This window comes from Lynx canadensis, chromosome X, assembly GCF_007474595.2.
Source record: "Lynx canadensis isolate LIC74 chromosome X, mLynCan4.pri.v2, whole genome shotgun sequence".
In the NCBI taxonomy this organism is placed as follows: Eukaryota; Metazoa; Chordata; class Mammalia; order Carnivora; family Felidae; genus Lynx; species Lynx canadensis.
In genome coordinates this window covers 9525928-9552858 of record NC_044321.2, presented here as the reverse complement: position 1 = coordinate 9552858, position 26931 = coordinate 9525928, and the positions used below count along the sequence as shown (strand labels likewise).

The 26931-nt window shown below is 46.5% G+C and overlaps 1 long non-coding RNA gene across 2 annotated transcripts; it reads left to right on the top strand.

Annotated features, from left to right (window-relative positions):
• The first annotated feature begins 13280 nt into the window (after positions 1-13280).
• Positions 13281-15556, top strand: LOC115507502. Of its 2 annotated transcripts, none has more exons than XR_003966674.1 (3): positions 13281-13362; positions 13620-13690; positions 15235-15556. It is a non-coding gene; the product is annotated as an uncharacterized LOC115507502 (long non-coding RNA). The 2 variants fall into 2 exon arrangements; XR_003966673.1 differs by having other exon boundaries at positions 13281-13484.
• Positions 15557-26931: the final 11375 nt, after the last annotated feature.

Sequence of the window (26931 nt, the reverse complement as noted above, 5' to 3'; positions counted from 1 at the left end):
GATCTCGGGATCGTGAGTTCAAGTCCCCCGTTGGGTGTAGAGAGCACTGAAAAAAATAAATAAATAAAATCACTTAAAAAAAAAAAGAAGCCACTAAATACGGAGGAAATACACCAGTTATTTGAACAGAGAGAATTTAATATAGTCAGTTAGGTAGATGTTGGCGGACTGGGAAGTCGTGGAAGGAAGACCGCCGTGTCACAGAAGTCGTCACTGCTGCTCGAAGTAGAAGTTGGGGCGCTCAGAACCCCAAATCTGTGAGCAGAGGCCCGTCCTCCGTCCTTCGTGCATCTCCCTCGAGCCGGCACCCCTCCCCGGATTGGCCAAACCATGAGACAGGTGGCAGGGGGGCAGTGGGGTTCGCAGAGTCCCAGCCCCAGCACCAGAGGGCAGAGTACAGAAAGCAGGGCTTGCGGGGCACCTGGGTGGCTCAGTCGGTTAAGTGGCCGACCTCTGATTCGGGCTCAGGTCGTGATCTCACGGTTCGTGAGTTTAAGCCCCGTGTCGGCTCCGTGCTGTGACAGTGCCCAGCCTGCTTGGGATTCTCTCTCTTTCTCTCCCTCTCTCTCTGCCCCTCCCGTGCGCTCTAAGTAAATAAGTGAACGTATAAAAAAGAAAAAAAAGGAAAGCAGGGCTCGCGCCGAGAGACTACGGCTTAATAACTAGTCTAAGGAGACCATACAAGAAAGAGGGCCTGTGGTCCCGCATGACCTGGGAGCCCAGCGCAGGGGGATGGACCCTGCTAACAGAGAGTAGCAGGGGGCCATGGAATGCACCCTCCTGTGAAAAATACTGAACCCAGGGATTGGACCCAGGGGGCAGCGGAAGGCACGGGGGTGGGGGTGGGGGCGGGGGCAGGGATAGTTGGGTCGTTATACTCATGTCATGCTTTGTATTTGTGTTCTTTTTTCTTTTTTTTTTTTTTTTAATTTTTTTTTTTTCAACGTTTATTCATTTTGGGGACAGAGAGAGACAGAGCATGAACAGTGGAGGGGCAGAGAGAGAGGGAGACACAGAATCGGAAACAGGCTCCAGGCTCTGAGCCATCAGCCCAGAGCCCGACGCGGGGCTCGAACTCCCGGACCGCGAGATCGTGACCTGGCTGAAGTCGGACGCTTAACCGACTGCGCCACCCAGGCGCCCCTCTTTTTTCTTTTTTTATGTTTCTTTATTTTTGACATAGAGGCAGAGCATGAGCGGGGGAGGGGCAGAGAGAAAGGAAGAGAGAATCCGAAGCAGGCTCCAGGCTCTGAGCTGTCAGCCCAGAGCCCGACGTGGGGCTTGAACTCCCGAACCGTGAGATCATGACCTGAGCCAAAGTTGGACGCTCAACCAACCGAGCCACCCAGGCGCCCGCCCCATGGATTTGTAGTCGAATACACATTTATATACCTTGGGAGAGAGTTGGGGAAGCAATACTTTAACGCTGCCTTCAACTGCCACTGCTCAGACCTTCCATGGCCATCCTCAGTGCGCCCAAATGGACCCTGGTCATTGTTTCCTCACTTAAGATCCCCTGAACCATTCTGAACTCTCCCAGTTTGGGGCTCTAACGCCCCCCGCCCCTTACAACAAAGGAAAGTTTCCACTTAGGGAAAGACACTCATTGCCGCGTTTCTTGTAGAATCGAGATATCGAGCCACTACCGAAATGGGTCTTCCCTCTTTCCCCTTGACCTCATACCACGGAAGGGGTAGGTAGATCCACATAGAGAAAGGCGTGATTATTCCCCAGCGGCCCTGATTCTGCCGAAGTAGATTCCAGAGAGAAGTGCCCATAGCCGTGGTTTCAAAAGACGCAAGACCTTTTGACGCCCAGAAGAAAAGGTGCTTTTATGACCCGAGTAGGATGAGTCCTAAAGATACGAGCACAGCTCCAAACAGGATTAGAACTGGAACAAATTGGTAACAATGAAAAAAAAATTGCAGAAGATTCCAGGTTATCTCCTTGCTTTTGTTTTACTCAAAGACGTCCTCTTTTAAGCTATCAGATCTGCTTTTTAATATTTATGTTTTAACAAGGGTTCCTGGTTTTATAAAGTACAAGTGGAAAACCCTGGTGGTGGGGTACCTCCTCTCGAGGCCAGTTCCTAAGAGAAAATAGCCTTTTGAGTTTTGAGTTTGCAGTCCTATAAAGATTTTAATGAATGATAATGATGCACATAATACAAGCGTGCTGACAATATTGTTCTCTCTTTTTATTCCTGGTTGTTTCCAGAGCAGTCCTGACTAGTAATTTTTTTTTTTTTATTTATAGATCATGGCTTGTTCCAAGTCACGTGTTCTCTTCACAGTGACCCAGGAAGTAATTATAAACTCTGTCACTTTTGAGTAATAAGGTTGGGCTGTGTTTCATTCTAACATCCGGCATTTATCATATCCAGAGGATGTATAAACTTGTACGAAAAACCACCTGCCACGCCTGTGAATAAGCCTTTTTCTCATCTGTTGGGTTGGGACTCTTAACCGGAAGGCAGATTTAGGCTCGCCTGAGCTTAATCCAAAAAAGGGCTATGAAATATTCTCTTGTAATTTTTCCCTTTAAAGTTTTCCAGCGGGGGTCTTTGCCTATTGTGTATGTGCAAAAGCTCCCGAAAGCATTTCCATTTCAAGCTTTTTGCCTTTCAACTGGATCCCGGATTTCCCATGAAAGAAATCTGTCTGAGAGTCTTACGTGAATGGTGACCAACCACCCTGGGCGCCAGGGTCTTAGAACCCCAGTGCTACAACTGGGCGAGTCCCAGGCAAACCAGGACAGGTTGGTCGGCCGTCAGATGGACGGTTGTCCCCCGCAGCCATCGGGTAACAACTTCAACAGGCTTTTTTTTTTTTTTTTTTTAATTTTTTTTTTCAACGTTTATTTATTTTTTGGGGACACAGAGAGACAGAGCATGAACGGGGGAGGGGCAGAGAGAGAGGGAGACACAGAATCGGAAACAGACTCCAGGCTCCGAGCCGTCAGCCCAGAGCCCGACGCGGGGCTCGAACTCACGGACCGCGAGATCGTGACCTGGCTGAAGTCGGACGCCCAACCGACTGCGCCACCCAGGCGCCCCAAGCTTCTTTTTTTGTCTAAATTCAATCTCCATGTAACAACATGCAACAATAGCGTCTAGTAGGTTTTTGCTGTTGTTGTTGTCATAAAGCAAGCGACTTTGTTTTCGTGGAAATATAAATTTTATTGTTTAAAACAAGGATCAACAAGTCTTGCCCAACACCTGTTTTTGACGTGTTGAAATGACTACACAGAAAAGATGATGCAACAGAAATTTTCTGTAGCCTGCCCCTCAAAGCCTAAAATATTTACTATCTGTTCCTTTACAGGAAAATTTGCTGATCTCCAGTCTAAGATATATTTAGCTGTAGAAATATATAGCCAAAACACTAGGCCCATTTTTCTGATGAAATGTGTTTCTTATAAATTGCTCCAAATTCCTTTGTAAACTCTATATTATTTTGCCAGATAATGCTTTCTAAATGTAAAAAACATATAAAATGTTAAATTGTTAATATTTTTTCTAAATTCATTAATTATCACTCATAGTAATTTTTCTTTCTCAATTAAATGAAACAGTAGAAATCACATAACCAGGCCCTCTCATTTTACAGGTGAGTAAACTGAGGCTGGGCAGAATGAGGGGACTTGACGGAGCTCACCCACTGCTAGTCAGAGAAAGAGCCAGAATTAAGAACAGTGCCTCGATTCTAGCATTTTTTTTAATCTTATTTTTAAGGAAGCTCTCCACTCAACGTGGGGCTCAAACCCACAACCCCCAGGATCACACGCTCTCCCGACTGAGCCAGCCGGGCACCTGTCGCATTCTTCACATTCCACCAAGGTGCTGTTCTCATTCAGGCTGGCAATGTAAAAAATGAATCATTGCTAAGTTGTTCACGTAGCAAATACATTCTCCGGAACGATTCCCGCTCCCTACTCTCACTAGACTAAGACGGAGAAATGTCCCTACCGTCTCTATGGGGCAACACTTGCTCAGTTCACCTGCCGATGTGGTGATCTATGGTAGTTGGTGCTTTAGCCCTGGGTTTCTGGTCAGCCTCCCCACTATGGAGGCATGTTAGAATGCCCTGACCCACATGCACGTGTGTGTGTGTGTGTGTGTGTGTGTGTGTGTGTGTGTGTGTATTTTGCTTTAACGTCATCCTCAGTTATTTTAATTCAATCGGTCTGAGTGGAGCCTAAGAAATGAATATGCTTTTAAGGCTCCGTTGACTCTAATATGAACCACTGTGTTTTACAGAAGGTAAAACTATTTTTACAAACGGTGCCATAAGAAATATCTTCACCACAGAGCATGCTCTGATTCTGGAGGTGTCTCAGGCCTGACCGCTTTGCAAACCATAGCATAATTGTAATTGGGAAGTTTCAGGGGGAACAAAACTATCTATTGTGCCAGACGATAGGATTAAGATAATTGGAAGTGGATTAAAGCGATTCCCTTTGGTCTCCATTTTATGTTCTTCTTTCTAAAGTGCATTAGAATCATCTGTAATTTTTTTTTTCTGGCATCTAAAATCTAGGAAGAAGGCAGTTAGCTAAATTGTATACCAATGTATACAATAATCAGTGATCAATAGTCCTTAGAGCTTTGGATCTGGAGTGGTTTGGTCAACAGGTAAGCTACTTGGATAGAAAAACCCGTATCTAAGGAAAACAACACAGGTGGCCCTTGAACAGCACAGGTTTGAACCGAGTCTACTTATACGTGGATTTTTTTTTTCAACAAAAACAGTATACTACTCTAAATGTATTTTCCCTTCCTTATGATTTTCTGAATCACATCTTCTTTTCTCCAGCTCGCTTTATTGCTGGAATACAGTATGCCACGCGTATACAACATACGTATTAATCGACTGTTTATGTTATCAGCAAGGCTTCTGGTCAACAGTAGGCTATTAGTAAAGTTTTGGGGGAGCCCAAAGTTATACCAGAGATTTTTGACTGCGTCGGGGTCAGCGCCCCAACAGCCACATTGTTCAAGGGTCGACTGTGTATGTTTTTCTACACATCTATATCTATTTATACATGTGTATGTATATATGTATATATGAGATTACTGATATTCTGATTCGTAAATATTGAACTGAAAAAAATTTTGATCCGGGAAAACGTGATATTAAATAACACAAACCTACTACAACGGGTGATTTTAAATAAAAATTTAATTTTATACATATATATATATATAATACGCATACACATTTGAACAATGTGTATTTTACCCCAATGTGCCATATTCTAAGAGGTTATAAATATTTCCAAGTGAGGAGGAAGGATTCTTTAATCAGATTTCATGCCATTTGGAGTATATTTAAGACTCCGCTGAGCATAAAGGAAAGTTTTCACCCCTCTGTGCTCAATTTTCTAAAATTTTACACCCACTGCTTCGATGAAATCTTCCAATGATACAGCCAAAGATGAGAAATCATCACGTAGGTCCTGTTTCTTTGTCAAAAACGGTTCCATATTCTAAATTCATACAGCGAGCATGGGAACGCGAGTCCCTCAAGGTGCCCATTTGTCAGGAGCAATTAGTCTTGATAAGAATTTGTCAAGTGTATTCACAAAGGAGGCCACAGAGCAGAGCTTCTCAGCCTCAGCGCTACTGACATTTCGAACCAAAGAAGTCTTCATTTCAGCCAGAGAGAGGTTTGGATCTGGACGCGGCTCTTCCTTGTCCAGGGTCTGGGAACTGCGCCTTCGGAGGGGGAAGGGCAACGTTGAGTACGGAGCAGGTGGAGGGAGGGGGGGCCGCGGAGACATTGGTCACCCAAGAAAAGATGTCAGCATCTGTCCATCACTGCAGCCCCGGCCCGACGATCGTTTTTTCTGCTTCCGTAAGCACCAATGAGATAATGCCACCGAGCCCTGTCCTTTGTTGCCCCTGTCAGTTCCCACCACTGCGCCACCTCTGATATGTTAATGAAGAAACCCAGGGTTTTGTGTGGCTGAAAGGCTTGCAACAATCCCAACTTCTGGACAGCCTGGGCTCAGCAGAGGCTCTGCTCTCCAGGGCCCTTCCTCACCTTTTCTGCGCATGTGCCTGCGCTTAAGGAAGGGCAATGAACCATCTGGTTGCCAGAACGTTCAACAGAAAGAACGCGCACCTTGAGAGCTGCCCGGGGGGTGCCTGACTGCCCAGTCCACTCCCGGGGTGAAGCCATAAACCAGTGGCCTGAATCTGCAAGTGACCCAGGGGCACCGGTTCGCAGCGCAACTTTGACGAGAAAAATCCACGCAAGCTCTGTAAATCTGTTCTTCCTGTAGATCTGCCCCCACGTGACCGCCAAGGTTTAAAAATACCTCATGTAGGCGCTCGGAATCATAAGGTCATAGAATCAGGAAATGTTAAGCGGCAGGAGAATTTTCTTTTTTCTCTCTTGGCTCACCCTGCGTCTTCAACGTTTATTCATTGGATCGAAATCAACAGGTTTAAAGGGAACCTGGCAAGGATTCTTTGGCTAGAATCGTCTCGGCTTTCCAGAATTAGTTAATGATTATTGTGGCTTTATTCAGGCCAAGCAACACCAAAGAGTTTGTGTTTTTTTTTTAATCCAAAGAAATTCACAGCCATAACTTTTTCCCCACTCCTCCTTCCAAATTCTAAAAATTCCTAATACTGTTAACTTTTGCAAAGAAACAGTGCTGTTCTTTAAAGCCTGGATTGCCCACCGCCCAAGGTTTATTTATCTATCAAAGATTTATCGTGGTGCCACATACTCAAATAGGCCATGAAAACTCAAAGAACAGTAAGATATAGTTTCTGACCTCAGGAAAAGCATAGCGACGTTAAAGAGATAGTACGTAATACAGTGTGGCCCGTATGTGATGAAGCAGGTGTACCTGGTATTTCCAGATCACCTAAGAGGGGTAAAACCAGCTGGGAGAAGTCAAGGAAGGCTTCCTGGAGGAGGTGAGTGAACTGAGCACCAGCTGCGTGCTGGACGCCGTGTCAGGTGCCGAGGAAAAAGAAAGGAAGTGTAGGATACGACTGAGCGGATCCTTTGTTGTTGTTTTTGTTTTGTTTTACTATTTAAATGTTCCTCCTCTTGAGATAGTTCTGTTTACCTGAGAGAAGAGATGAAATCCTCATAGGGGAAAACGAAATGTCCTCTTTCTTTTCTGTCTTCCTCTTTGTGACTACGGATGTCTCTTCTGGGCCAGCAAACAGCCCTGGCAGGCCACCAGATATGCTCATTCTGCTCAGAAAAGAAAAGGCAGATGTCCTTAGTCCAGAGACGTGCCGTCAGTTTCAGAGGTGTGGGTGGTGGACCTTCTGTGGTGTTAAATGTGTCTGTCAAGCCGCCTTCATTCATTAGCTAGTTGATTAATTATTTCGCTCGCGATGTGGGCGACTACATCGTGCCAGCCTTTGGTGATGCAAAGAGGACTGAAGCCTTGCTCCTTGACCTTCAGGAGCTCTGCGTTAGGCACAGGAAACACACTCACGGACGATGCCTTAAGATGAAAGGTGACAAGGGTGTGCTAGGTATTCAAGTTACGCAGGGCAACAGAGAACGCATCGGTTGTTTGTAGAGACGTGTCACAGAGACGTGTAAACATGAGAACTTCACCGTAAGCTCTATGGTCAAACAGTGCCGTGCAATAGAACTTCCTGCGTTGATACATGAGAATGTTCTATATCTGGATTAAGATCTTGTAGCCGCTAGCCATACCTGACTATTGAGCAACCGAAATGTGGCTGGTATGACTGAGAAACTGAACTTTTATTTTTATTTCATTTATATGAATGTAAGCCTCACTCGAACAAGCCACATGTGACTACTGGCTAGTGACAACGATGTCGGAGTGCCTACAGCTGGACAGTTTTCCCAGCAGCAGCAGGGAGTGGAGGGGAGGTGGCCTGACTCTGGGAACAGATAGTGCGATTAGAGAGAGAATGATTTGTCTTCTGTTTCTTTCAGAGACAGATCTTTAGTGTCAGATAAACAATTTTGACTCTGGGCTTATGTATTCAGTATATAGACCACAAATTATTACGGGGCCAATTTAGTCGGTACGTCTATAATCAAGAGGAAAGGCATTTCAGTGTAGAGTTATGGAGTCACCACTGGCCCCACCTCTAGGCCGAGGATGGGACATTGAGCAGGTCTTTCAATCCTTAGATTTTTATTTCAGAGAGCTGAACTTCCAACCCCACCCCCCGACCATACCCCCTGTGGAGTCCCCAGTGAACTGTGCCAAGACCGCGATTTTCGATGTGGGGTGGGGGCGGCGATTTGGTCCCTTGGGGGACATTTCACATTTGGTAATATCTGCCGACGTTTTTGGTTGTCTCGCTGGGAGGAGGGGATGTCACTGGCCTCTAGCGGGTAGAGCCCAGAGATGCTGCTAAACATTCTACAGCACACAGGACGATCTGGCCCCCAACTACCACCAGCACGGTGGCGGAGAAATCCTAGCCTAGGGCAGTAGTCCTCTTCTCAACCCTGAATGTCCCTTGGAATCACTTGGGAACCTTGAGAAGTATCCCAATGCCCTGGGCCTTCCCCAGACCAGCTGAACATGAAACTCAAAGAGTGGGGCCCGGCCCAGGCATCGGTGCTTTTACAAAGCTCTCTAGGTGATTCTCTGTCTCTGTCTCAAAATAAAGAAATAAAACTTAAAAAAAAAAGGGGGGGGTGGGCATGCCTGGGTGGCTCAGTCAGTTAAGCATCCAGCTCTTGATTTCGGCTCAGTCATGATCTCACAGTTCGTGTGTTCAAGCCCCGCATCGGGCTCTGAGCTGGCAGCACAGAACCTGCTTGGGATTCTCTCTGTCCCTCTCTCTTTACCCCTCCCCCCCAAAAATAAATAAATAAACTTAAAAAAAACAAAAACAAAAAACTTTCCAGGGGATTCTAACCTGTAGCCAGAATTAAGAACTCCTTCAACATCCTAAACCCCTACATATCCACGTCCTGTAAGCATCCGTTTTGTGTCCCTCCCAGAGTCCTCTGCGTCCCAACCTTCCCCCTGCACTGCCGCCATGTTGCTTCGTTTATCACCGTTGGGGCTCCTGAAGCCCGTGGGACAAAGATAGGGTTGGGTTTTGCCTATCAAGTGAGAGGGGATTCGAGGGCTTCTCTGGTAAACCACCACAGACTGCTTCCTACCCCATCAGGGAAACCCCGAGTTAAAAATGGTTACCAGGAAAGCCAGTGGAGGGAGATAATTAGCAACTATTAGTTCTTCGGTGGCTGTATTCATAGTCCATGGGATTCCTCAGTAGCAGGAAGGGCCAGCCTTCTATCAGGTCTGTTTAGCTTAACGAACTGGAAAAGAACAACACTTGTTGTCGCATTTTCTTTTTTTCCCCCGAGGTGGAAGAAGGCACACATTTTGAAGTTGCCCTTGTTAGCTTGTTGAGATGTCATTGGAAGAGATGTTTCAACAGAAGCAGAAAAATTCCGTAGTTTTCGTGAGAGATCAAAACACTTTGCCTACATCATCCTCGTTTCACTTGAAGCTAACAGCTTGGGGGCCAAAATCAGAGGCCTTTGTTCCCCGCAGCGACTCTGGGCAGCCACGAGCGAGCGAGCGGCCCAGCGGCCTGGGCCTTGAGTGGCTGCCCCCCTCCCGGGACCTTGGGAACCACAACCCTTCAGCGCACAGGGCTCTGGTGTTCAGCTGTTTGCTTCTTTACTCGGGGTTTCATCTGTTCGATGTTATACAAACTCTGAGTGACCGAGTTATGCCTGCTTCCGTGGTGGGAGCACACAAGGCTCTCGGCACAGTGTCTCTGGGTACCACTTACTTCGGGCCAGGGTCTCCCGGCCTCTGCACGACTGACCTCTGGGACCGGACATCCTTTGGCGTCAGTGGGCTATCCCGGTGCCAGTAACCCCCCCCCCCCCGCCCCCCCACCAGTGATGACAACCAAAAATGTCTGCAAACATTGTCTCCGGGCGGGGTGTGGGTAGGTGTGCAAAATCGCCCCCAGTTCAGAATCTGTCACGAACTTACCAGCTTCTAATTCCAACCGGGAACTGTTGCACCGCTTTGAGGAAAAGAGACAAGAAGAGATTCTAGATTTTTTTTTTTTTTTTTTAAATAGGCTTCAGGCCCAGCGCAGAGCCCAATGCGAAGCTTGAACTCGGAACCCCGAGGTCAGGAGTCCAACGCTTAACTGACTGAGCCACTCTGGTGCCCCAAGGAGAGATTGGAGACCAGATAAATCCTGCACTAGTCCCGGCAGGGGGGAAGGGGTGATGGCCTAGACAGGGACTTCAGCAGTGGGAACGAGAGATGTTAAAAGGGAGGCAACAGGTCCAAAATGGAGTCACTTGTGCTAAGCCCACATCACCAAACTGAGATTTAATACCGAGCTTACTTACAGTTTCAACCTGTCCCAGGAGTGGAATCTCAAGCCAGTCATTCTGGAACAACCTGGTCCGTACTAGTAAGGGAACTGCCTGATGGATCCCTGCGGTTCCTCAAAGGAAGGCGATTTGCCCGACACAATCCTCCCTTCCCTAGTAACTTCCTTGTCCCGCCCCTTCTACCTATAAAAGTCTCTCATGTTATATGGCTCTCTCCCGGAGTTCCATTCTATTTGCTAGAAGGGATGCTGCTTATTCGATGAGTCATCAATCAATATCACTGAACGAAGCATAAGGTCTTTAAAATTTACTCTGCTGAATTTCATTTTTTAACAGAGGGACGGGTAGATTGGAGAAATGTTCCGAGAGAGAGAGAGAGAGAGAGAGAGAGAGAGAGAGAGAGCCGCCAGGGCCAGCTGATGGACTGGAAAGGGAGGGGGGTGTGGAAAAGATCACCCAATATGGCTCTTAGGTGGCTGGCCCTTGGTGCCACACGTTGGCACGTAGGCTATCAGAGGACAAACTGGTGGAACGCAAGGAGGGCCCGGAGGGGGTGGGTCAAGAGTCCTGCTTTGAGCGTGTTAGGTTTGAGATCCCGCTCAACAGCCTGGCAGCCGTGGTGAGGGGGCAACTGGGTGGCAGAGTCTTAGAACTCGGGAGTGAGGAGTTGGGAGACCAGATTTGATCCGAACAGGGATGGCGGGAGACGCTATGGGGAAGCAAGTGTAGGCGGAAGAAAAATCGAGGGCTTCTTCTCTCGGCAGCTCTAATTTCAGACTCTGTTTTCAACCCCCAACGGATTAGAGGCGGCAGGTCACAAATGGGAGGAGGCCAGTGGGGCTTAGCGTGGCCGGATTTCGATGCTTAGTGCTTTCGTTGTAGAAGAAGCTTCGGAATCACCCGTGATGCTCAAAACACAGAAATGGAGGATCTCGGGCTGCACGCGGATCTACTGACTCGGGATCGACATTTTAATAGGAGCCCCGGGGGTGGGGTTGGCATGCACGTGATAGTTTGAGAACTGACACGTGGCACCATACAGAAAATGGCCCCAGAAAATCCCAGCGTCGAGCAAGGTTCAAGATGTGCAGGACTGCGGTATGCACGAAAACATAGGAGACTTAGAGTCATTACATCTTCCTTTGTGTAATTCTGTGACTGTTGAAGGGTTTGTGCATACACCAGCTCAAGGCCAGCCAGGAAAGCGTTCGCTCTGTCATGTCACAATTCTACCGGAACCCTTCAGACACAGAGAGGTCCGGGCTTCCCCAACCCTCCCGCCTAGCCCAAGGTGTGGGTTCCTCTCCGGGGTCTGGCATGGCCAAGCCAGAATGTGACAAAACATCAATCCCCTCTGTGCATCAGAGGTCCCTGCAAAGGTCCTGCCAACCCCCCTAGATGAGTGATCCCCATCCTGGACTGCCCATTGCAATCATCGGGGGAGATGTGAATCTCGTTGCCGGGCCACACCGCAGATCGATGATCAAAATCTTTGGAAGGTGACTCTAGGGGTGAGAAGCATTTCTTTCCATTCTACCGTCAGTGGCATCCTCCAGCCTAAGGCCAAATAGACAGCTTTCTTCTTCCAGTCTGCACTCGGCCGAAGTGAGGCAGCCAGGCTGGAGGAAGGCAATCTATGACTATTTTATTTTTAATGTTTATTTATTTTTGAGAGAGAGAGAGACAGAGCGTGAGCGGGGGAGGAGCAGAGAGAGAGGGAGACACAGAATCCGAAGCAGGTTCCAGGCTCTGAGCCGTCAGCGCAGAGCCCCACGCGGGGCTCGAACTCACGAACCGCGAGATCATGACCTGGGCCGAAGTCGGACGCTCAACCGACTGAGCCACCCAGGCGCCCCTGAATTTACACCATGATCTTGTGATTTTACATGAGACGAAGAGACCAGCTTTTTTTCCCTAAGCAGCCGAATCCCACCCCCACCGCTTTTCAAGAGGCAAGACAGTAGCCTGAGTTTCTCTTTCTAGAGGGACGTCAGACCGGAACTCACTGTCCCAGTGCAGCTGTCAGAACCCCATGTGTGTGCTTCTATTTAAAAGTTGTCTGCCTACAAATGCTCGAGGGAGCAGACAATCTGGCTTCTCCTTCGCTCTTAGTCAGTTTGTGCTGGAAATAATTGTCCATGTTTTATGTGACAGGCGGAAACAGGACCTTGCAGGAAGGCGGCCTGGGACGAGACCGGGTGGGAACAACGTTGCTCTCGGCCCACATGCACCAGTACGTCTGATCCGACACTTGAGGGCCCGAGGGCAGAACTGCAGGGCCGGGTAGTGTATAAGCACATAGTCAGTGAACAGGGCCCTGAGCAACTGTGGTGTTCCCCTCCCTCGGTCACTGTGCTAGCCTCTTGTGAGACAGCTGGCCTCGCCTGGCAAGGGTCTGCAGGACGGCTCCGCTCAAGGGCCATCACGTTCTGACCGCTCTTACCTTGTGCTGCTCCGTTGTTCCGTCTTCTGAATACATCCACGGGTAGAGGTTATGCTTAGGAATCGCATGGCCTGGGTTTCATCTGGCTCCCCCGTCTACACACCTTGTCGTGAGGGCTCGGTCCCTTCCCCTGTGAAACAAGAAGTTTAAGGAAACCGTAAACTCTTTTGTGCCATGATCAGTATGTGGTACTATGGTTTTTGAGGGTTTTATTTATTTATGTTTCTGTCCAGTGACAAAGAATAGACTCTCACATCCTTGACGCTCCCCTTCTTCCATCAGTGCTTTCTTGTCCTTGGGGCCTACGGAATGGTCCAGAAAAATCCAGGCTGGGTTAGTCACCCAGAGGGCTGGGGGGCCGAGGCCGCTTCTTTCGTGGGGGTTGGGGTTGTGGTTGTTGTTAGGAACGTTTCACTCTTTATCACACGTCACATTGTGGAAATATATTTTTAAACATGCTTCACAATTCCCCTGAGACCACAAATGCCATTTCATCCCATGGCTCCCTGGGGCTCGTCAAACCCTGGATCCTGTTCTTTCTGGCGTCCCTTCCCCGCTGTGCAATGGACACCTCGGCTGGTATTCACATCACCACCCTTTGGGTTTGGGTTTTCTCCCGCCTACCCCGCTTGGGCGGACTGTATCCACTTGGGTCTTGTTTTGTGGCTAGAAATGGTGACCTTCCCGTCTCCATGGCACGGGTAGGTTCTCTTTCACTTCTCAGCAGCCTTCAATTCTGTGTGTCATGATCAGCTGTGGTCCTCCCACCTCAGGGCCCCCCCTCTACCCGTCAGGAGCTGGAGTTCAAGTTGAATCGTTTTGTTTTGTCTCCATAGCTGTGTGTTGCCCACATCTGATCGTGTGATGTTATGCCACTGATCTCTGTGCCGAACGACCTTAGGAGGAGGTAAGGGTAAGGTCCGAACTCAGGTTAACTGGAGGTTGAATTAACATCCCTACCAAACAAAAGATGCTCAATTCTCCCTGAACAGGGAAATAAGTAATCATTAACCCTAACTCAGAGTTTCAACCTTGGCGCCGACGAGATTTGGGGCTGGATAGCTCTTTGCTGTGAGGGCTGTCCTGTGCATTGTAGGATATTTAACAGCATCTCTGTGTTCACCTTTCTACGTTGGTATGCCCGGTATCTTGCTCCTGGGTAGTCCCCGTATGCCCAAGTCCTGCTGCGATACAGCTGAGAACCTGAGCTCTCAGAACTCGCACCAGGATCCTGCCTCTGATTCACAGGCAGTGGGAGCCCAGGCTGATGTCTTTCCTGCTCTTTCTGTCCAACCTCCTCCTCATCGCTGACTGGCTCCCGCACATCACCCAACCCTTGCCCCACATTCCTGTTATTTGCTCCAATTTTTTTTTTACTGTTTTTTTTTTTTTAATTTTAGTTTTGTGTGTGAGAGAGAGAGAGACAGAGCGCAAGCAGGGGAAGGGCAGAGAGAGAGGGAGACACAGAATCCGAAGCAGGCTCCAGGCTCTGAGCCATCAGCACAGAGCCCGAGGCGGGGCTGGAACTCACGAACCACAAGATCATGACCCGAGCCGAAGTCGGACGCTAAACCAACTGAGCCCCCCAGGGGCCCGTATTTGCTCTAATTTCTGATGCCATCTGTCTGAGGTCTCCCACATGTTCTATGGTCCAGCTTTCTGGACACAGTTGTCCAGCTCTCTGAACTTCCCCTCGTATAGTTAAGCGTGGTCTGGTCCAAACTTCTGCTCTTTCCCAGTCCAGAAGTCTAGTGTCTAATACCTTGCTTGTCCTAGTCTAGTCCTTCCTATTGCCTGATGACCTCTTGTTCCGACTCATGAGATAGATCCAGATATGAGTTATGCCTGAATAACCAATCAAATCATAGAAAATAAATTTAACAAATGGAGGATGACTGATTTTATGTAGGTAAAATAGCAATGGCTAAGTTTTTTTAATTTTCCAAGGTTTTTTTTGATTGGGTTTTTAAAATTGTTGTTGTTTGTTGTTTATTTGTTTTTTGAATTATAGTATAGAGGATCAGAATATGCCTCCTCAAAATATACCACTTCAGCATAAGATTATTATTTTTTCTCTCTCTCTCTCATACCAGGAAGAGGAGGACAATTCTTAGACTCCTAATAACTGGGGACAACTCTACACTCCTTTCAGCCCAGAGATGAGAGGAATCTATATGTAACAAACTTCACTAAGTAACCATTTTCATCCATTAGTTCCCCCCATATATTTGCTTTGCCATGGCGTGACACCCTGAGAAGCCCAAGACCGTTTTATTTTTGTCTTGTCACTTTGCTACAAATCTATTGCTCTCGTTAAGGTGTTATACCAGCTCGAGTCCTAACCACCACTTTGAGTTCTCACTGAATTTCTTCCTCGTATATTCACTCTGCTCACGTTAATAACCTCGGTGTTTCTCTTGTTAATCTGTCTTTTCTCGGTTTCATTTCCAGGGACCCAACTGCTGAACCTGGGGGGTAAAGGTGTTTTTGTTCTTCCTTACAATAGACACAATTGAAATGTTGGCCCTGGTAAGTTTAGAAGGACTTCTTAAGAGCCTATTTTGCAACTTATGGTCTCAAGCCAAGAAGGAAGAGGAGAAGAACTAAAGGACTAAATGCAATTTAGTGTCCTGGATGGGATCCTGGAATAGAGAGAAGACATTACAGAAAAAAACGCAATTCAAATAAAGTCTGGGGTTTGATTAAATTATAATGTGCCAATTTTGGTTTCTGCCTTTTGACAAAAAATGCCGCAGTCATGAAAGATACTAACCATGGGGAAACTGTGTAAGGAGTTAAAAAAATAAACACGCAGAGGATATTTGGGGAATTTTTATGCTATGAAGAAACGCTTTAAAAAGCATAGGGACAAGGCTTTTGTTTTCTTTTGTGTTGTTTTTAAAAGGATGCAATTCCAAGGCCACTTCTGTTTCCTCCTCTGTCCAGACACCATCTCTTAGGTCAAGATTGCGAGGTAAGCGTTTTCCATGAGAACCATATGGTTGGTCCCCACATTCTTCCTAGCTCAGAAAGGTTTGGAGCAGATGTTTCCATGCTGAGAAGCTCACACCCACCCTTGTGTGTGTTTGTTAATTTCTTTCAAATACATCACTTCCTATTGTAGCAATCGTCTCCTAATCACAAACATATGAAGTCTTGGCCTCAGCGGCCTCATGGACGTGTGCACTGTTATCAGAAAGGGTTAGCCAGACCCGAAGATAAAGAAAAATGTGAATTTGACTTCATGCCATTTTCAGTATGAGTGAATTCGCATAAGCAAGCACCCGCTGTCCTCAAACATGATTTTTCCATTTATTCTGGATGGCCTCACACCACGGGGGCGGGTACAGATGCATTTGGCAAACTCATTATAGAGCAACTATATCATGAACCCCTCCCCTATGTGACCTCCAAATTGTCAAACGACGTGTTCAACATGATGTCTCCTAGTTGTGACATTTTTCTGCAGCTAGGGAGAGACCAAGCACAATTTTTCAGCGAGGAAATCTTCCAGCAAGTAAATAATTACTGAAGGTTTTCCCTGAGGTATTTTCTAAAGTAATGTAAGTACGGTTAAGGGTGTTTGGGAGCACGTCGTCTCTCCGCAGGATAATAAGGAGAATATTTAAGGATCCGTTGCTGTCTTATGCAAGCGTGTGTGTGTCCCCTTCAGGAAAGACAGTCACAAAGTTTTTTAGATGGAGGGTCTTATTTCCATTCGAGATCATGCCTGTTATAAAAGCATTTGTTTTTACCCATGTTAGAATATTATTAAAGACACTGAAATGGATCCAACAGAGCCAGTGTCTTCCTTGCAAGATGAAAGGACCAACCTTCTATGGGTTAATGTAAAACATCAAGAAATAAACCCGGGTTCAGAATGAAATCACCGATGATGCAATTATTAGTGAGAGTAAATGAAATGTAAAGAAAAAGGAGACAAATGTGCTCGTCTCTTTCCTTTATAGATCGCGTTGTTCTTATGCTGTGAAAAACACTCTAATTCTGTACCTGCTCGTCCTTGCCAGGCAGGCTAGCGTGCAGATACCATGGGGCCAGACACGGAGGGGTTCACTTCCATTTTATAGTTCCGTGACACGTACATGCCCGGGGACCTTATGGGATATAGCCTCTGTGGCATAAGTTACAAGGCTGAGGTCTTTGATTTCCCTATAGAGTTCCAGAACCCTCTCCTTGGGGCTGGCTGTTTCAGCATTTGACATCACAAGCCACGGAGACCAAGAGAATGGGAGCTGTCTGCATGAGTAGTTATTGGCGTTTTCAGTCCTATGGCATCAATACTATAATCCTGAGCTTCTCGACCTCAGCAACTATGGACATTTGAGCTCCGATCACTCTTTGCCGTGAGGGCTGTCCTGTGCGTCGTAGGACATTTAACAGCATCCGTGGCCTCTGTCTATGGAGACTCAGCTGTCTCCAGACGTTGCTGAAGGCCCACCGGGAGGTCACAACAACCCACTCCCACCTCCCTGCCCCCACCTTTGAGAACCGCTGCTGTCGTCAACAAGGTAGAAATAACAGACCCAGAGCAGCTAAGGGAAGAACATTCAAAGAACATTCAAAGAACGGTGTGTAGGATTTAAAGTCTTTAAAAAGCCCTTATATTACTGTCTACTTTTCAAGATTCATCCATGTTGTAGCACGCATCAGGACCTCATTCCCTTTTACTGCCAAACCCTTTCACCGTATGACTAGACCGCCATTTGTTTCTCCATTCATCCATCGACGGACATTTGGGTCGTTTCCACTGTTTGGCTATCGTGACCAGCGCTGCTCCGAACACGCGTGGACAAGTTTTTGTTTCAATGCCTGTTTTCAATTCTTTTGGACACACACCTGGGGGGGGGGCGGGGAATTCCTGGGTTACATGGTAATTCTATGAAGAGCAACCAATTTTTAGTCTGGAAATCTGCAGTGGTTATTTCGCTGATTATTAAAAAATCCACCAGTGGCCAGACTTAATGCCGGTAAGAGCTTTGAAAGGCCTGAGGATAAGCCTAGTTAACCTTGGGTTTCAAATGATCTTGAGCAATCTCTGGGTGGGTTTCAAAAGACCTGAAAAGCCTCTAGAAATGGGGTCTCAATTCTGTGTGTGTACAAACTAGGGAGAAGGACAGGAGCTGTCGGCAGAATCCCAGAAGGGTCCATGACCCCGCCACCCCCCCAAACTTGGAAGCCTCTGTATCAGAAATATCATTCAGTTCTTGAAGAAAAAAATAGTGTGGCTCAATATATTGTCATTTTATTTGTCAGTCGTACCTCAATAAAGCTGGAAAAAAATAAAGGAAAAGACAGTGTGGAAATCCCAGTTTTGAGATCGGGAGTAGTGTGATTTTTGGCAAACGTCAATATTTCCTCATCTGAAAAATGGTTCCCTGCATTCATCGGCCTAACCCTCCAACATCATCCATTGATTCTCAGCACTGCTTGCCCAGGTGATCTTTTTATACTGCCAAGTTGATTAAGCCACCCTTTCTAGAAACACATCCGTGGCACCTTTTTGTTCTCTGCACAAAAGCCACAATGTTTGTCGAGACTATGATATATTCTGGTCTATACTTTCCATGCTGGCATTATTTCCCATCATCCTCCTGTTCAGAGCTGTTTCCGGAACATGTCAAGCTCCCTCCTGCCTCAGGACCTTTGCACATGCGGGTCCTTCTGCCAAAACACTCTCTATCACCCCCTCTCCCACCTGCTCACACCTATTGAGCCTTGACGTTTTAAGGCGAACATTATGTCCTCAGGAATACTGTGTCTTAACCTCCCACCCACAGATTAAGCCAACTGCCCCTCGTGTGGATCTCATGGCACTTATGACAATCACACATTTACAGTTAGCAGGTGTTGGATTACAGTTTGTCTCACCCAGAATAGAAATTCCCTAAGGACAAAGGCTTTGTGTTTGCTTACTATTGCATTGCATCTCAACCCTCGAGTACTTATCTTCTAAAATTCTGTGAGACAAAATGAGAAGCGTGTCTAAATCATCCATCGTCTCAAGGAAAAGCGCTCAGTGACTGTTTCAAGTGCCAAGTTGGAGTTGCAGGGTCAATAAGCTGCTTTCGCGCGGTACCGTTGTAACTTGAGAGTCTAACTGAAAGCCAGTGACTTTTCAGAGCTGAGGAGTAGTGTGATTTTATTTTACATTGCATTAGGAAGACCTGCATAGCTCAGTGAGACAGGATTTCCCTAATGATCAACACACGATGCTACAAAACCATGCATGGGAAAAATATTCATTCAAAACGTAAGATAACCCAATGAACTTTAATGGAAGAGCACGAAAACTTCATTATTATGGTCTCAAATCTCATGATGCATATTTTCTTCAAGGAACGACCACTTTTCAAACTTTGGTAAAGTACCAAAAAGGAATATCTACAACTACCTGAAAAAGCTATTAATATACTCCTCCCGGGGTGCCTGCGTGGCTCAGTCGGTTAAGCATCCAACTTTTGATTTCGGCTCAGGTCATGATCTCACCACTCGTGAGATCAAGCCCCACGTTGGGCTCTACGCTGACGCCTGGAGCCTGCTTGGGATTCTCTCTGTCTGCCCCTCCCTTGCTCTCTCTCTCAAAATAAATAAATAAACTTTATATATATATTCCTCCCATTTCCAAATACATATATGTGTGAGGCTGAGTTTTCTCCATATTTCCTAATCAAAACAATGTTTCTGAATATATTGAATACAGAAGCAAGTATGAGAATCCAGTTGCTTCTAATAAGGCAGACATTAAAGAGATTGCAAAAATGTATAATGGTGTCATTTTCACAAGAAATTTATTTTTTTATTTTATTTTATTTTTTTTAAATTTTTTTTTCCAACGTTTATTTATTTTTGGGACAGAGAGAGACAGAGCATGAACGGGGGAGGGGCAGAGAGAGAGGGAGACACAGAATCGGAAACAGGCTCCAGGCTCCGAGCCGTCAGCCCAGAGCCCGACGCGGGGCTCGAACTCCCGGACCGCGAGATCGTGACCTGGCTGAAGTCGGACGCTTAACCGACTGCGCCACCCAGGCGCCCCACATTTATTTATTTTTGAGAGACAGAGCATGAGCAGGGGAGGGGCAGAGAGAGAAGGAGACACAGAATCAGAAGCAGGCTCCAGGCTCCGAGCTGTCAGCCCAGAGTCTGATGCGGGGCTCGAACCCACAAACCGTGAGATCATGACCTGAGCTGAAGTCGGACGCTCAACTGACTGAGCCACCCAGGCGCCCCATGGAGTCCTCAAGCATTCTTAAGACTAAATGACTCCCAGGACCAAAATGTTTGCGAATCACTGACTTATACCACAAATAAAGATTTCCATTTTCAAATTTTGAAATTGCTGATAGTCTCATGAGGTTGATATCCAAAACTTATAAGGAACTCCTACAACTCAAGAGCAAAACACAAACAGTCCCATCAAAAAAACGAAGAGAGGACCCGAATAGTCATGTTTCCAAAGGACACATACAAACGGCCGACAGAGGCTCAACATCAGTAATCATTGGGAGAAATACAAATCAAAACCACACTGAGATATCACTTGACACGAGTTAGAAGGGCTACTATCAAAAAGACAAGAGATGGGGTGCCAGGGTGGCTCAGTTGGTTAAGCGTCCAACTCTTGATTTTGGCCCAGGTCATGATCTCACAATCAGGAGATTGAGCCCCACACTGGGCTCAGCAGGGGGTGCGGAACCTGCTTGGGATTCACTCCCTCTCTCTGCCCCTTCCTGGCTCATGCTCTCTCTCTCTCAAACAAATAAACTTAAAAAATAAATAAAGTGACAACGGATAACAAGTGTTGGGGAGGATGTGGAGGAAAGAGAACCCTCGTGGACTGTTGGTGGGCATGTAAGTTGGGAGGTTCCTCAAAAAATGAAATATGGAACTACCATGTGACCCAACAATTCCGCTGCTGGGTGTATATCCAAAGGAAATGAAATCAGGATTTCAAAGAGAGATCTGAGCTTCTATGGTCACCGCAGCACCATTCATAATAGCCAAGGTACAGAAACAGCTTAAGTACTTAAGTTTCCCTGGATGGATGAACGGATAAACAAGATGTTTCTCTATGGACATATAATATAAAAAAAAATAATAATACACACACACACGTACCCATATATCCACATGGATATATGATATATATATATACACGCACAATGGAATATTCGGCCATGAGAAAGAAGGAAATCCTGCCATTTGTGACCACATGGATGGACCTTGAGGTCATCATATTAAGGACAATATGTCAGATAGAGAAAAACAAATATTGTATGATCTCACGTGTGGAATCTAAAAACGTCAAACTCAGAAACAGAGAGGAGAGTGGTGGTTCCCAGGGGTGAGGGGGTGCAGAAAATGGGAAGATGTTGGTCAAAGGGTACACACTTACAGTTACAAGATGAAAAAGTTCTGGGGATCTAACGTACCGCATGGTGAGTGTAGTTAACAACACTGCATTACATATTTGAAAGATATAAGAGAGTCGATCTTGAGTGTTCTCATCACAAGAACAACAACAAAAAGTAATTATGTGAAGCGACTGAGGTGTTAACTACCATTACCGGGGTAATCACTTCACAATATTATGGGGTATTCACTTCACATAATATTACTTCACTTCACTCCTACAACGTTATACGTCAATTACATCTCCATAAAGCTGAAAAAAAAAATACACTATAAAGCAACTGGACTGTAGAGTCTATAGAGACAGAAAAGCAGATATATCTCAATTATTTTAATGACAACGCTCTTACGTAAAAAATCGGTATAAATTATAAATCACAAAAGCTAAGAGCAGTCACTCATACAGATACGTGCACCTGTTTAGGAAGGTAAGAGTGGTATCTAATTACCATTTATCCTGTCCAAATGCCTATTTCCAAGTACATACAGCGTAAAGGTGAGGAAAAACTCAGAAGGGCAAACATTCATAGGAGGATTCATTGATTCATCAGTTATTAATAATCACTGATCACAAAGCAACACACATTTGCAATCTTGAGAAAGAAGTGATCTGGGGCACCCGGCTGAGTCACAGTGGCGCCCGCGACTCTCGATGTTGAGACTGTAAGTTCGAGCTCCAGGTTGGGGGTAGAAATTAGTTTAAAAAACAAAAAAGAAGAAGAAGTAATCTGCCAAAGACTTGAAATATTGCATGATAATAAAAGAAGCAAACCACACTGGTAAACTGGGGAAGGAGAGGGATGGTCAAACAGAAGGGTAACGACTCTCAAAGGAAACAATTTTAATAACGTTTATTCTTTACCCACGTGCTTTTATAATTCTCCCCCAACCCATAATGTAATGGATTTTGTCTTGAAGCAGGCCCCCCCGCCCCCACCGCCAGGGTTTGACCCATTTCTACATTGACTTAGGGGAAGGCAGCCGAGACCGGGAGATGCGTGGGGTCTCCTCCAGGAGAGTCACGACCGAGTTCCTACAAGTCCTCCACATACAACCACAACCCTAGCGGCTATTTTTCCACGAGGCTTGACTGCCGAAGGAAAGCTTCTCCATCCAGGGCAAAGATCTGGTTTCCCGGCAGTTCCAGCAGAAAGACAATTGCCCCAGAACATACATCCTCTACTTGAGATACATGTACGTTTTGGCTTCTAAGAACTTCCACCCGACCCCCTCTTGGTTGGTGAAGATAATGACAGAGCTGAAAACGGCAAAACTTAACAGCTTTTAGCTCTTAACCCTATCACTGTCCCAAATGTTTTCCCAGGGAGTCTGTTTCATGAGCCAAGGTTTTATTACAGGTAGAATGAACATATAAGGAAACACAAAAATCTTCAATGTACCATTCCACGAGCGTTGACAAATGCATACCAAACCTCCGTGAAAAGGGTGCTTACTTTCACTCCAGAAAATTCCGCCTGGCTCCTTCCTTCCCAGCCCCAAATCGCTACCCTCTCCTGCTTAGAGGTGGTCACCGTTTGAGTGTCCCACTGCACTGAATTTTGACACGGATCTGGGGGTTGGAGCAGGAGGAGGCAAATTTCTGAGATCCGTCATTCGTTAAATGAGATGAGTTGTGGACTCGTCCGAAGGGGCTCTGCCCGGTCTTGAACTGGACGCCTAATTCTCACAAGTGGGGCTTTTGATTAAGGCCTGAGATCCACTTCCCCCAAAGTTGTTTCTGTTTTCATGGACATAATGCCGCTATATCCAGATGTCAGTGCTTGGGGGCCAGGGAGGAGAACATACAGCCAGAGAAAGGAATCAAGTCTCAAAGTGTAAAATCTAGCTCTTCCTTGGAACTCATCATTTTTATGTCTCTCTTTCCTATCAAGAGGCTTCAGACTGGGGATCGAAATTTTAAGCATATCCCCAACCCGGACAGGCTATGACTTTGGATAAATTACTCCCCATCTCTGAACTTCTTCCAGCTATAAAGTGAGTATCGCCGTATTGATTGCCACGATAACGGGCAGTGTAAATCTTGCAGCCACAGTACTTGGGATGATGGCTTGTTTATGGGAATCCAGCCTTCCTCGGCTTCAAGGAAAGAACAAGGTGACCAAGAGAAAGCTCAACGACAAAATTAGCCATAAACTTAAGGGGGAGGGATGGCGTTCAGGAGAATGTTCAGGAAGGATCCATTTGGTCCGCACAATAAAAGAACTACAAATGGGAAGGATTCTCAAACAGTACTCTGTTCGCAAAGAACCCGGCACCGGAACATTGAGGGGGCTGCCTTCTGCGGTGGGAGCTCGGCTGGGCCATGCGTTCTCACAGAACCCAGTTCTCCCTGTTGGACTCTCTATCCCCTGCGTGGCTTTTGCTTTCATCCCTTCTCTGCCGTAGTCCTCTCCTGCCCCCCACCCCCCCCCCCCCGAGAATTCAAGTAGAACCTCGGCGTGAATATCCAAAACAATGACAAAGTCAGGTAAGCAAGCCCTCAGGTCTAGGAACCCTTTCTCTCCTCTCGCGCCGTGTCTATTTCCCCGTGAACCCTGGGTTGGGAGGCAAGTTCACTGTGAATGCACGTTCTGGGCACTTGGTGCCCCCCAGGACTCTGCAAACCCGTGGGCTCTCAGAGAGGAAGCCTCGTTCCCCGGTCAATGAGGAGAACGAGTTACAGCAGTGCTACTCAAGGGTGCGCCCCTCGCAGCACCAGCCTCGCCTACGGACCTGCCTGAAACGCAAGCTCTCCGGGCCCCATCTCAGACCTCCTCGCTTCCAGAAGCCCGGGGCTGCGCCCTGCAGCCCGCAGCCTAACAGATCGCTTTTCTGATTCTGCTGAACGTCCAACTTTGAGAACCACCGGATGAGAACACTGCTTCTCAGACTTCGGTGCGCGCACGAGTCTCCCGCGAATCCTTACCTGCACCCCGGAGAACATGCCGTTTCCTCGAGTTCCAAGTTCAGGTTCGTTGCCCACGGAGGCACAGAGGAGGAACCGCAGTCGAACTTGCAGCGGGATTCCCGGCTCTACGGAGGAACACGCTCAGGCCGGTGTAACCTGACTTGACTTCTTGTCCTCACCGGCGCGCGAACCAACGGCACCAGAATCAGCGTCCTGCTTTCCTTCGAGGAAGGCCTTTGTCCGTCACGGGGATAAGGGTGCCTTGTTCTAGCCATCTCAGCTGAGCCTCTAGCCTTTTTCTAGCCCACGTTGGATTTTCCTTGGCAACCCCAAGCCCCACGCTTCGCAAAGCAGATACATCAAATAAGAAAAACCTGCGTTACTGTGACCAATCCTCCCCCCACCCCCCCCTTGAAACATTAGTCACTGCTTCCCTTGAATTTTCTCTGTGCTCTTATGGCTGCCCAATGGCTTGTGTCTACTGAACATTCTGGGAGGCGACAGAGAAGGAGAGAGATCCTTCATTTGGGGTAGATTTTCTAGGCGAAAACATCGCCAATCCAGTGGGCTAGCCTGCTGGGGAGGGCATCAGCTGAAAGCCATTAGGAGGCAACACTCCCAACAGCCGGGGGTGGGGGGGGGTGGGGGTGGTGGTAACGCCCCGTTCCTGAGAAGGGGTCCAGAGAACCTGTGCACACCTGGAGGGTCTCCTGTGTGGTATCGATCAATCATATTGCCCACCTGTATCTCTTCGTTTGACTTTGACCTTCTTTAGGTCTGTTTGACACCAGGAGGCTAGCGTGTACGTCTCTTCGGTTTTGAATGCATACCTTGCACGGTATCGAGTATGGGGAAGAGCCAGGCATTTTTGTTGAGTACATTTTCAAACTTTGGAAAAATATCCTCTAAGTTCTATCATTAGATGCAGCCTTCACCTCCCGATTTGTTTTCTCTCAGCCGCCAGAACATTCTGTTTCGTTTCTAAGATGTCGTATAATTGAAAGCACTTAAAAGCTTGTCTGTTATTTCAAGCAATGTTTCTGAAACCATACCATTAATCTTGATCAATTTTTCTCACTGGCTCTGCACTTAGAACAGCCTCGTCCGACAGAACCCGTGGCTATGATGAAAATGTTCTAGAGTACACCGTCCAGTGTGTGCCTTGGTCTGGCGGGATCTGGCATCACGGTCGGGTGCCCCGGAACCAAGAGCACAGTCCTTGGTTTAATAGACCGAGTAGGAATGCAGGATCCGTTTAATCAGGAGCTTGACTGATGTGATTCCTCATGAGGAAAGTCAGACGCTCGTTGTCTATGCGTAGGGCAGTTTTCTCTGACTACACTGCCTATCCATTCTAGAAATTCACTAGGTCAGCAGTTTCCTCGACAGTGGACTGACTGGGGATTGCTGTGGCTTCGTTCAGTTCTCTATGGTCTCTAGGTTGGGATATTTCCCTAACGAGGCCTCTGAGGAGCCGGAGTTTGCTTAAGGTATCCGAATTGAAGCAAAATAAATCCAATGACATGCTCCCCTCCACCCTATCTGACTTTCTGGCTCAAGGACATTTTAATTCGTTTGACCTTTATTTTTATCTCCATTTCCAAAGTTAGAAATTTGATCCTGGGACTGTTTGGTGATGAAGAGAAAAATCTTTCCTCCCTCTCAAGCTGTATTCTAACAAGATTGTCCAGTTGATTGGAATGGCCTTTCCATGAAAAGAATAATAAGGCAAAGACGTTGCAACTGGTGAATTATCTCCAATATTGAAAAAGCAGATTTCAAACTCCAAAGCCTTGAGTTGGTTACGAATTCTTAGCAATATAGTCTAGTCTTGGCAATGAGTGTATTTGAATAGCATTAATATGGAAAAAAAGCCGTTAGGTTTGCATCTAAGAAATGTTTGCAAAAATTCACATCAGGTCAGCAATTTACTCGACTGGGTTTTGCTGTGCGCTACTTCCATTTGTTATGGTATTTTCGATTATACAATCTTTCCCCTAGAGAAAGAGGAATAATGCCGTGAGTTGAATGTGTCAGATAAATGGATGTGGGTCTTTCTCTTGATATGAACGCTTAATGCAAAATTCTTTCCAGGAGGCATCCTTGGTAGTCCCTGAATTGGGTTATTGAAAGTTGTTTTTTTTTTTTTTAAATCAGTTTTAGCGCTCTGTATTTAACTATAATCTAGAGCCTTCTCCCCATTATTTGAGGGCCAGCAATTCTGATAACAGCAGTGTGTTATTCCACTACCGAAGTAGCGATAAGTAGCTAGTCGCTGTTCTGAAAGGAGCAGCCAGTTTTCATTCAAGAAGCCTCTGACTTTTCCATATGAGTTAAACAGAACAGCATGTGAATTTCAACACTCTGTTCCCTGTGGAATGGATGCAAAAACGTCACTCCTCATTTGAAATCTCCCCACGTTGTCTCTCTGCGGTTCGGAATCCGAAGGCGAGTTCTGCTCGTGGTGTCGATTCGCTTCATTTTTGAAAGAACTTCTGATTGTTGGAAATGTGTTCAATCCGTGTGATGGGGAATTGCTATTATGGTCACAGAAGCTAGTTCGGAACCCCAGAGTGGGAGAAATAGGTATTTATGATTTTGAAAGCTCAGGTCGATGTCTCATGTTGGCTTGCTACGTGAAACCATGGAAAAAGAACTCGGGGAAAATGTGAAAAATGTATGCTTTTGTGCTTCTGGTGCATTTCAATACCAGATTTTGGTGTGATATACAGCGATGGTTGCCATGACAACAGAGCAATCCAGCGGCTACGATTATGCATATATGGAGACAGCAGCCAGGGAGAGCTGCT